Genomic DNA, 11,592 nt, shown 5'->3' with positions numbered 1-11,592 from the left:
TATTCATTCTATTCAAAACTTACTGATATTATTCTTTTTATTCATGGATGAGCCAGCGTTACATTTAAGATGGAGAGGTGATGACTCAGAATTAGTGGGTAACTTTTTTTTGTGTGTGTTTGACACAAGTAGTTGCTATTTGAACGAAGTGTGCATTCCTAGTGCTGTTTATGCTGCCTACACAGTATATCATAATTATGAACTAAATGATGTTAATTGGATATTAATTGCATTGTTGGCCCAGCTTGTTTCAATTCTTTATGAAGACGTAGCTCTCTAAAATTTAAAGCAAACGGGATATAGGAAAAGCACATGCTGCTGTCTCGATATAATGGCCTGTTATCGACTTCTATTTTTACGGTAACGAATGTACCTGTTTTTAAATACGGGGACCATTGTTGACTCTTCACAAAAGGTACATCTGTAAACGCGCCGTTTTTTTCTTTGCAGTTAAAATTCTTGCTTTTTTCTTCTTCTTTCTTTGAGGCGTGGCAATTGACTTCAATCAAAATTTGCTGCACTTTAGGCGAATATGAAATTATTTTTTTTTCCTGAAAATCTGAGTATGACACGAAACAGGTTTGATGTAACTAATGAATGTACACTATAGGGTCATGGGTTGACCCGTGCACAAAGTAAAACCACGTCTAGGCATTCTTGCAATTAAAATATTCCAGATATTCCAACATATTTCAATGATCACATTCCGATGAGATGAGAACGGCATAGTAGATTATCATGATTTCTCAGCCGTTGCGGCGTGCATTTTGTATATTATATTTGTATTTTCGAGGCACTGAAGAGATAAACACATGAATAATCACTTCGGTTTTGCCCTCTCAAGTTTTTTTCTCAGCCATTGGCTGGCGCATACCAGAAGTGCATGTGTATTTTACAATATTGATGTACTTGTATGCGGTTCACAAATCACAATTACTGTATATCAGTTCAATGTTCATCTAAATGACAATGCTGTTGGTATGTACTTGAGTACAAAGCAGATGACAACGTGATATCAATTTGTGACGAATTATCAGAAAAAATCGATGCCAATTTAATTACAATGAGCGAAGAGATAGAGGAAAAAAATTACGAGCGAAAAAATTATCGTCGTATTCATCTGTTCATTGTTTATAAATGTTTTTCATTCTTTCAATCCGGTTATAAAATCAACGAGTCACTTCTACAGAGATTCTAAAACAGCTCTACGACGAGTACAGTATGAGACCCAGTTTCGGCACTTTAAACCCTGAAAATTTCATATTTTTTCCTGGTTGAACTGAATTCATTACTTTTCAAGCTTACATGTGTCATCACCATCATCTTGTTTTTCAAATCAATTCAAATAATCACCAGTAAATTCTTTGGTGATGTGACACAACCATTTTTGGTTCCCTCCACGAGCCTCTATTAGGCCAGGGGCGTTCGATGTGCTTTGCGTTAGACCGACAGGACTGTCGAGTCCTGCATTAGGTACAAACATTTACATGTATGGCCTATATACAAATTCAATGCTTCGTCTCAAGCGGTGTCGCAATTGTTAGTTTTCCTTTTAATGTCTATTATTCATCATACTTCTAAAATTTGTAATGAAATCTTATCTTTTGCTTCGCCCTTGCCATAGCAACTGAGACAGGAACTAGTGCAAATGTTGGACAAATAAGTTCCGTCAATGAACAGATGAATTAATTTCTCATTCATTATTGAATATCGCTTTTAGTCATGGCTTGACCCATCGAATATTATTTTGTTGGTTACATGAAAGATCTCTGACGTTCGTCGCGAACACATTTTGATTCGTTTCAAGAGAGGGAAAATGTGTCTCACAAACTTTTTTTTTCATAAACTCATTCATTTGTAGAGAACACACATAACTGCAAGAATCGGGCTTTTCTCACAAAGTTGAATGCAAAAGAAGGAGGTGGTGAAGAGGAAGAAGAATTTGTTGAGAAAAAGTGATCATCGAACGGTTTTTATTGATAAATTCATATATCATTCCGAGCTTCAAATACATTACCGTTTGTCTCTTACTTTTAATTTTGAAGAACTGACAGACCATTCCTTTTTTAATAGGTAGCGCTGCTCTGTTTACATTATCATCATTCCATAAAGCAATGACTATGTAAGGTCTTGCTACTCTGTCATTAATTATGAGGTTAAAAAAAAATCACCTCTAATGTGTTACATTCCTACAAACAATATGAACAAAATCATCTGTGGGCATCGCGTTATTGCACACACAAGGCGGGTAACAGACTTGGTTTCTGTCTTTTTGTCGCAGAAATGTCACGAGCAGACAGTAACAGTCATTTGTTAGTCTCCAGTTTGGATAGACAAAAAAAGGCCAGCGATTCTCAGTTTTGGTGCCAATGTTATCATGTCCTGGAAAACGTTGGTAAAGTTTAAAAAAAATAAGGTATCCATGTTGTGAGAGATTATACCTCGTTGTCCAAACCCGGAAATATGTTTTGGTGGGCGAACAGACGAGATAACCCCGAACGCGCGCTTTTTTGCTGTTTCAGGGGGTTATGGGGTCATATCGCGCCACTTAAGACTGACCAGTCCCGGTTTTTTTTTAATATTTTTGTTGTGTGTGTGTGTTTGTTTGCTTGTTAAATCTGATGTCTCCTTACACTGGTAAACAGATAGAACAAATGGGTTTCCATTTTGCCTTCTTTAAACCAATCAAGTTTAGAATCAAAACTAATCATTTTCACAATTTCCTTAAAGATACATAAAGGCTGAATTTACTTATCTAACTTAAAGATTGATTTATCTAACAATATCTGGGTGACATTATGGGAAATACGAGTCGCTTGTCTTTACACACAAAAAAGACTACTCTAATTTTGTTTTCATGGAATTATTGCAGCCTTGCATAAGAGGAGACAACCCCAAACTATAGATTCATTTTTGAAGGTTTTGAAGTGCTTTGTTACTCCCGGAGACGAGAATCTATGAAACATTCCGGCAGATGTAAGAATAGAAATATTATTATCTTACTCATCGCACACAATTTGTGATGGGATTAAGTTGGGTTGTTTCTTTCTTTGGCAAACTGTTATAAATCCCCCGAATCTTTTGATTTGAAGAACGTTCTAATCATATTCCATTGTTGCTTATATTTTTGTTGGAATGTGATACCGCACATTCTCTTATTTTTGTATATTTGCTTTGTATATTCCAAATTGATTTTTTTTTTGGTTTTCTTGTCATTTTAGTTGCGGCTGGTCCCGCTGAATTATAAAAGAAAGTGTATTTCTTTTAAAGATCTATGTCGATGAATGTTTTTTTTTTTGTACATGCACTTCCTTTTCCACTGAAGTCTTCCGTTGCACGAGAACAAGACAGAGGCAAATTATGGAGAACAGGTCATTCCTGAATGTTTTTGATAATGTTTATATATTATTGTACATTCCTGCTTTTATGCCTGCGAAGTTGTGTAAAGTAGAGATATTTTTGCACGTTTATATTCTATTTAGACTTTGCTCTCACGGTTTTTTTAGTCACGTGAGAGCCAACATAATACGAGATGTCGTCTGCATTACTTGTGTTTGCAATGCAATGGATGAATTGATTGACTGATTCAGTAAGCAAAGAAGTTTTCATTGCTCTCTTTTTGTAGATGACGTGAGAAAGCGACAGAGAGTATTATATTCCATGTACGTACATTCCTATATATTTCATGACGAAAGGAAAAAAAAAACCACACGTGTAAAGAATAAGAAAAATAATCAACAAACATACACGCTACTATCGTCTGATTCTTCCGCTGTGATTATATTTGTGATGGTTGTTACTTGTGTATATGACCTCCTTGACGATAATGATGATGATGGTGATAATGACGATGATGACGTCGAAGAAGAAGAATATTATGATCGATATATGTGTACATATCATAAAAAAACATAAATTGAATATCACATGAATATAATGAACTTTAACATTTTAAAGCACCTCACACACACACGCACACACACACATGTATATATATATATTATATATATATATATATATATATATATACATGTACATATATATATATATATTTATATATATATATGTATGATTATCTATACGCACTGAATATATACATTATTATATTGTATATATATCACAGTCAGCGGAGTCATTACGTAATATCAAGGCTTAGATTCCCAAATTATGTGGAATAATAACTCTTTGGCTTGTACATGGTCATGACTCTTTGTAATAGTGAGGCAATTTTGAGTGAGCAAATTTGTTTGTTTGTTTATTGATCCACGATTAAGCAAATAAATCACGTACCTTTCCCCTAAAAGTTATCATTACGAAGTTATTACAAGACTATGATGATTTAATGCTGAGGATACAACATATTCTTATTGATATTAGGGAAAAACGAAATCTAATACAGTATTAGAAGATCTGTGTGCAAGTCGATGGGAGTCGTGTGAGATGATGGCATCCTTACCTAATCCTGTTTAGGAATGTGGTTGCATTTGATGGAAACCTCCACCAAGCTCTTCGTCTTGAGTTGTGTTTGATCAAGGATGTACTAGATCTAGGATAATGTTCATTATTCCAAAGGTTCGTTAGTCCGACACACACAAATTCCATACACCTAGATGTTCGTTAATCCGAAAATAAAATGGGGTTCGTCAATCCGGTTCGCCATTCCGCAGGTTCGTTAATCCGAAAATTTGATAAGCCTTGGTATTCCGATGGTTCGTTAATCCGAAAGTGGTGAAATAAACATGATAAGTTTCGGAAATTCCGAAAATGAAATGATGTTGCGTAATAACAAACCTAACGAACATTGCTTCGTTTTCAGATTAACGACAATTCGAAATATCGAACCATTATTTTCACATTATCAGATTAACGAACCTTCGAAATAACGCAGCGATTAACGGTCTTTCGTCAAACGAATCTTCGGAGTAACGGACCGTCAGAAAATAAACGAACGTTCAGAGTAACGAACTTTTTTTTTTTTTTGGGGGGGGGGATCAACTAACCTTCGCGGAATATCGAATCTTATTTAATTTTCGGATTAACGAACCTTTGGAATAACGGACTGCAGCACTAGATTTGATGGAAACCTATAGCGAGCTCTTCGTCTGTTTCTACTCTATTTATCAAATCCAACTTGAACGTATACAAATAGTGTAGAATTGCATCTCAGCCAATAACCCGTTTGAAGTTTAATCGGGCAGGAACTTGGGCTCTTCATTTTCTTCTTCTTTAGAGACGGCTACGCACCTTTAAACGCTGAGCCGAGAAGACGCTGTGTGGCCACGGGCGATGCCTGTGATGGGGTGTCCGTCGACACGTTCACCTTATTGCGACAACCCTTTGTGAATTCACGTAACGAAGCTCTTCCTCCTCAGTAACGACAGACAGACTCTTCTCTGACATCACGATCAGTCTTCTACCAAATATACTCCCCTCTTTCACACTGTTTTATATACCTATACCTCTTTGAGGCTGACAAAACTCCCGGCGGAGACAGAGAGTGGATGAAAACAAATAATCAAGAACCCACTCTGGGGAAGATTGATCACCTGATTGTTTTGTGTCCATTATGGAAAAACGTGCCGTGCTCTCTCCGAAAGACTCCGTCGACGGAGAATGGCAGATTACTTGTCAAGTCGCTTGATACAATTCAGGCAATCAAATTAATGTGGGGGGGGGGATCAACAATGGATCTCTCTCTTTCCAACTTCGAAATTCGGGTGGTATCAACCAGACAAGTCATCACATTTAGGTATTATACTTTTTGCTTTCATTACGATAATGATAACGATGGTAATGATGATTATTGTTAACACCGTTGATGTTGCCTTTATATTAGGTATCGATTATTGGGATATAAGTAATCATATATTTGATCTAACTCTGCTGACGTCTATCTCAATCTGTCACATCGTGTCAAGTGTTTGGTCAACTTGGGATACAACGCCCATCAAACATTGCCCATTCAGTATCGCCAGTGCTGATTGAGACGACTCTCCCTACACATCTATAGAAAGGTTTTCCTGCCGCGGAGACCTGTCAAAGAACAGGCGTAGTGTCGATTCGGGTTTTCTTTATACGCAGTTCTGATGGAGTGTTTTTGCAGTTTGTCTCTTCCTGTCGAGGCATATTAATGATTTCTAGCACCACTCTTCAGTTATTTACTCAGAGGTCCATGAGGAAAGAATACTTTATATCTGAGTCATGTCGTATGCAGCAGTGTTTTCACGTCATCATTAGATATGAGATATACACTGTACATACACGTACTTAATTGTCCCCATATTAAAGAACATTAATTTAGTGATGTAACACTAAATCTTATGCTTATGATACGCTTTAAGTTTAGTACCCTCATATCTTGCGCTTGTGATACACACTTTAAGTTTAATAGCCTCACACCTTAAAGAATTGACACCAAATAAAAAACATATAAATAAACAATTAGAAAACTCATATCTTCCTTAACTTGGAACAGGAATTAACATTTCAATTGGCAACTTATCAAACAACTCGATTTCCACCAATGAGAAGAAATTGATAGACCGCGGTGATCAAAATGGAGGTAATGTTTGAAGCAAACTCTACCACTCTGCGAGCAGTGCGTGATATGTAAAACGCTTTACTACCAACATTTTGCCCGTAAAGAACCTTCCAATAAGCTCAGAGATGGAGCAGTTAAACAGGCCTTGATTTCACTGGCCATTCCACAGCAACGTGTCAACCGTGTCTAAATGAATAGGGTGCTAAATTAGACGAACAGCACTGTGAATGTTTCCTCAAATCGGATCTTAAAAAAGAAGTTATGAAACTTGTAAATTTTTCACGAAACATTGATATTCATTACACCCACATGTGCAAATTGGACGAAGTTATGATGTCATCACTTTACAAGTGTTCAATTAATCTATGCACAAATTGTCACTTTGAAAAATCCTTTGTGACATGAATTGAATAAGGATAAGTCTAACCTTGGTTTTACAATGACCCAGTAGTGATGTCTAATATGGGGGGGGGGGGGGGGGATGGGTTAAAGTCGATGCATCATCGACTAAAATCACGATTCTTTTTAATAAGATTTTTATGTTCCAACTATCATGATCCTTGGGAGAGCTGTTAGTAATAATTTCACATCCTGTATGGTAATTAAAATTTGTTGGGTTGCAAAGGAGAGCACTACATAAGTCGCACTATCAGTCCACATCCTCCTCTTGTTTGTTCAAATTCACCAATGGGAACATAGTGTGAAATAAAAAGGAGGAGCTAGGGAGTGTTGCTCCTTGCGGATTAATACCTTCGTTTACCTCACACTATTCAGGGGAACGTCCTCCCTATTCTCCAAAACAAGGCGGAAGTAAGAGGGTAAAGGTCCTTCGCGCTTTTTTCTCCTTCCACATAAACCTCTATTCGAAGACTGATTCCTATCTACTGCCCTCAATACCAGTCGCTCCTACAATGATGTATTTATAGCGTGCTCGACCACGTACCCTTTCTTGCTAGCTTTGTTTCTTTCTTTGTGTTTTTTTTTTCTCTTTCGTCCTCGAACTTTACACTTCACTGACGACGTAAGTGCCATGCACCGGTGAAAGTCGCGTGCCGTCACTTTTAAGATCTTGAAAAAGGTCATCCAGTAATGAGAAACCTGACCTGCCCGAGGAAGTTAAAGGTAGACAACCTCATTTCGAGAATCTGGAAGAAAGCGTACTATCACTCTTGTTTTATCTTTATATCAATCTATCTATTTACGTATCTATCAATTTATGTATTCATTTATTTCATTTCATTGATTTAGAACTTGATTAATTAACTGAATGATTGATTGCTTCATCAATTTGTTGACTTATCTAAATTATTCACCGTTCAGTCTGATACTTTTATTGAATTTTGGGAGGGGGTTTCGCATAATGGTACAGTGGGTTTGGGTAGGGGATTTTTTAAAGTTGTGTGCAGATATGACAATTATGTGGAACTCTTTTCTAGCGAAGACCCGAGCTGACACCACCCCCATCACTTCCAAATGAAAATATGTTTTTCATCTAATTAGATCAACTGATCTCAGATAAAGGGGGAGGGGGGTGAGCTGGGGAGGAGAGAAGGGAGGAGAAGGTTCTCCTTCTTGCCGGGGTGAATGAACAGGAAGTGGTAGGAACATTCTCACTACCCTTTGGTCGAGTGCTTATCACATGACATTTGGTAAAGAGTATACCTTTCTACGAGAGTGTTTTCCAGAACCCGAATGCACATCGTGCATCTTTACCTGCTTCAGGGAAAGAACAATTGCATATTGAAATGACGCTAAAAAGAAGAATCGTGCGTTCATCGAACTGCTGGTGGTTTTAAAAAGAAAAAGAAAAAAATGCGAGTTTAATAACCATAATGACGGCCTGAGAAAACGTTTAACCTCTAGTACTGTGAGTAGCCATAAACAAATCATCGCACACAAACTGCGAGCAGGCTGGAACATGCAAAATCTTGAAAGACGGATTCACGAACTTCGAAATAAGACGTTTAAAGAAGGAGAGGGTATTTTTGTCTGAGCACCGCTGCAGCTGATTCGGAATACAGATGCCATTTCTTTATGATTGAAAGAGGCAACTATGAACTCGATGATCGTAATCTTATTTTTGTGTCCTCTTGATCTGTGTAAAATAGAGATGGATCCTGCATATTTTGCCTGTACGAAGCACTTCTCTCCATTTTGGCATCCAAATCTAACTGAGAATGTAAGAATATAGCGATATTGTTTGTTCAATCCGAAAGAGATGCAAGGAAGAATGAAATATATAAAATTCAGAGGAGGAGTTGCTTGTAGAAAGACAGATAAACAGGTAAAGTGAGGGCTCTCTTTAGAGAGTTATATAGAGAAAGTGGAAAAGATATATCTCTATATTACAGAGAAATACTTGAATGGTAGATAGAGAAAAAGAAAAAGAAAGAAAAGAGTTTTTTTTTTCTGTAGTTTTCCTTTTGTCTTTCTGTTTGGAGGGGGCGGGATGTATAATCGAAATGCTCAAACTGAAGGAGCGCTATTTCCTGGAATACCAACTTCATCCGGCAATCGCGGAATCGCTGCCACCTGTTGGACAAATCAAAAGGCGGACACGAAAATCATGTCGAGTCAAAACGGCGACTGGCTGAATAGAGAGAGAGAGAAAAAAAACTAACCAAAACACACCATTTGCAAGCTTGAAGGTTTACATGGTATCGCGTAACCGTTTCACTCTTTGGTTAAAAAGAAAATATCATTATACACATCAACTTGAAAGGATGCATTTAAAAAAGTTAATATATAATAGTGAATAAAATATTCTTCCCTTCCTATAGCTCTTTCTCAAACTTTATAGACCCCTAGTAATACCAACATTTAATACCAATCAAAGACACAGTTGAGCAAGGGCTTTCCATCCGTTATTTTGTATGAGTGGTTTTGTCAAAACCAATAGTTCATGTGCTTTGATCTTTAGTATCTCTTTCATTTAAACTTAATTTCTTTATAGATATTGATATGGACACAAATAGACTACACATTTGTTATTCAAATGTTAAGATTATTTATTTGTTAAAATTATGGAAACTGAGTGGTGAAAATTCAGAAAATTGATATTGAAAAAATCAATTAAGAAAAATATGTGTCACGTAATCACATGAAAGGTTATAATGGTGGTTTAGTAATGTATGGGTAAAATCGGTGACAGTCTGGTACATGCAAATCACGGCTAAATCACACATTCGCTTGAACACATATTTTAAAAGTAATTGTTTTCATGAATTGAAGGAAAAGTTATTTCATCCACGTATATACTGTTCTAGAGTTGCAACGATTATACAAATATTAAAGAAAGAGGAGATATATTTTACAAATTATTTACAAATTTAAAAAAAAATCTGGATTATCTTATAAACAAATATTCTAACCAATTTGAAAATGACTTTTGACATCCTTATCGAAAACAAAAGACTATGTACAACAAACACTGATGAATATATTACAAGGTGTAACCATGTTTTCGACATTCGAGAAGACCGCGAGTAACATGGGCTGAATGTCCATTGTTTACCATTTTAACAAACACCTCGCCACTAAGTTTCTTGAAAAGAAACATCCATAAAATTGAATACTTAAAGGACAAGTTCACCTTCATAAACATAAGGATTGAGAGAATGTAGCAATATTAGTAGAACACATCATTGAAAGTTTGAGGAAAATCAGACAATCCGTTCAAAAGTTATGAATTTTTGAAGTTTTTGTGCAGTACCCACTGGATGAGAAGACTACTGCAGTGTATGAATAACTTAGATGTCACATGCGTACAACAATATAAGGAAAATATAAAGAGAATTTCACAAAATTCCATCTTTTGAAAAAAGTACACATTCCCCTGACTCGTTACCGACAAATGTTATGGGTAATATTATTCTCCCTGCCTTTAGAAAGAGGCAAGTCAAGTGCACTTTTATTATGCCAAAAAAGTGAAAATATGTTGAATTTTCTTTTACATTTTCTTTATACTGTTGTACGCATATGACCCACAAGCTGTAGTAGTCTCCTCATCCAGCGGTTCCAACACAAAAATTTAAAAAATTCATAACTTTTGCATCGATTGTGCAATTTTCCTCAAACTTTCACTGATGTGTTCTACTAATATTGTTGCATTTTCTCAATCCTTATGTTTACGAAGGTGAACTTGTCCTTTAAGTGATGTGATATATAACTTTTGTGAAACAATCGGCTGCGATCAATGTTATAGTGTCATGAACCTAGAAATCATATCATGTTTTAAGTTATCTATGTATATAAAGAAAAAAAAAACTTAGGTGTGGGTCGATCCGACTTTACTCTTTTTTTTAACTTTAACTTGAACAAAGTAACTTAAACGCTCGTCACACGTTCAGAAGCAGATTTTTTTTCATTTTTCTTTAAGTCTAATTATGTACCTCATAATCATATCAATATAAGCAGCTGTCAAATGTCAATATCTAACGTGTTATAATTTCATGCACTATAATAAGGTTTCTTATGTACTTGGCGCCATATTTACGGGATTGATTTTTTCCAGATTTGTAGTTGTTGTATTCAGGAATCGTTTGTTTTGCTTGGCGAATTTCTTCTGCAAATATTGGGGTAACAAACACACATCATGTTATTATTTTACGCACAGATTCTTTTGTTGTTAATCTAACCATTTCAAAAGAGAGCGCCAACTTAATACTGCAAAGAGGTTAATCTTCACTTGTCCTTGAATAGAAGGTTATGCATATTATTTCGATACAAATATAATAACATCGCGGAAAAGGGTAGAAGAGGGTCTGTCTTGCTTCACATCCATATGATTGTATGACGATATACTCGATGTTATTTTTTGCATGTTGCGAACTGAAGTCGCCACTCAGTACGCGGGTTTCGGAAGAAGCGTGCTTTCGTTTTGGTTTCGCTCCGAAGAATTGCAAACTAAAAAAAAAACAACAACGGAGAATGAAGTTTTTAACGAACAAACGATCATCTCATATTTTCTATGTATACTTGTCTAAAATATTTTAAACAAATTCTCTCTTTGTTTGGCCCATTATCATTTTTTTTAAAGGAAAATGTATATA

The sequence above is a fragment of the Diadema antillarum genome, unplaced genomic scaffold (genome assembly GCF_040938485.1).
Source record: "Diadema antillarum isolate AM-2024a unplaced genomic scaffold, OU_Dant_1.0 seq00000486_RagTag, whole genome shotgun sequence".
In the NCBI taxonomy this organism is placed as follows: domain Eukaryota; kingdom Metazoa; phylum Echinodermata; class Echinoidea; order Diadematoida; family Diadematidae; genus Diadema; species Diadema antillarum.
This window is presented reverse-complemented; position numbering follows the sequence as displayed.